Here is a 1,463-nt window from a genome sequence, read left to right on the forward strand (position 1 = left end):
GTGTCTACGCTATGTATGTGCGTGTGTGTCCGCGCTACTTGTCTGTGCTATGTGTGTGTGTGTGTCTGCCTGCGTGTCTACACTATGTATGTGCGTGTGTGTCTTGCAACGTATCTGTGCTGTGTGTGTGTGTGTGTGTGTCTGCGCTGTGTGTGTGTGAACTCATTGTTGCAACTCCACAAAAAATGCATCAAATACTGCTTGGTAAAGTTCTTACTGTTGTATTTCTCACAAACTTTGCGTGAGATATGCTTCCTGAGGCAGCCGAGGGCGTGTTGAGGCATGCTGCTGACAGGCACGTGGGAACGGTGACTCGCCTTAAAGGCCCAGTGCAAAAAAACAGCAACAACCTTTTCCCAGCTGTAATACAGACACTTCAGACAGCTCTAATAAATACTCTGATGGGTGTTTTGAGCTGATACTTTACAGACACATTCTGGGGACACAAAAGACTTAAAATAAATATGAAAAAGGGGTAACCTATGTGCCCTTTAAACACAAATTTAATTCAAGAAAAGCAAAAAAAATAGAAAAATGAGTTGAAATTTTGTAGGGTGTTTTTTATTTTTGCAATATTTTGCTTGAATTTATATATATTATCATTCAATTCCTAAAGATGTTCGGTGACTAAAATATTATTTTAATAAGTATATCTGCTTAATAATCTGTTTTGTTCAAATGCACCAATGTATGACCTATAGTTACTGAGAAATGGATAAAAATAATCATTTTCAAAGTGGGCTGTACTCAATTATGCTGAGCACTGTATATGAATACGCATTATATTACATTGCATAATTTAATTTAGACTTATACAGCTCAAATATCTAAAGAAATCAAAGAACATTTCATTCTTCATGCCTTGACCTCTTCTACTAATATCACCTATTGCGCTGCCATCACTTGTTGCTTTTTCCCTTGTAATAAGTTACTTGATTTGCATGCTGGCATATGTTTTATAATAACTAAGAATGAGGACATTTGAGTGATGTCAGGCACCAGAAGAGTGATTCAATATTCAATGCTCAGTATATAATATAGGGTTGAAGTCAAAATGATTCGCCTTGCTGTGAATTTCCTTTTCTGATATTTTTCAAATGATGTCGAACAGATTCAGGAGTTTCCTCTAATATTTGTTCTTCTGGAGAAAGTCTTATTAATTTTATTTCTGCTAGAATAAAAGCAGTTTTTAAACCCATGTTAAGGTCAATATTATTAGCCCCCTTCAGCAATATTAGTCTCCAGAACAAACCACTGTTATACAATGACTTGCCTAATTACCCTAACTTTACCCTAATTACCCTAGTTAAACATTTAAATGTCACTTTAAGCTGGATAGAGTTAGGGTTGGGGTTAATGTTGCCAGCGCCCTCTGGTGGATTTGTCATCTGAAATGTGCAATGAAACCTATCCGGAGCAATCTATTTTACATTAAGCAAAAACTGTAGGCTGATTCGCATATT

This window comes from Danio rerio, chromosome 9 (genome assembly GCF_052040795.2).
Source record: "Danio rerio strain M-AB ecotype USA chromosome 9, GRCz13ab, whole genome shotgun sequence".
Lineage (NCBI taxonomy): Eukaryota > Metazoa > Chordata > Actinopteri > Cypriniformes > Danionidae > Danio > Danio rerio.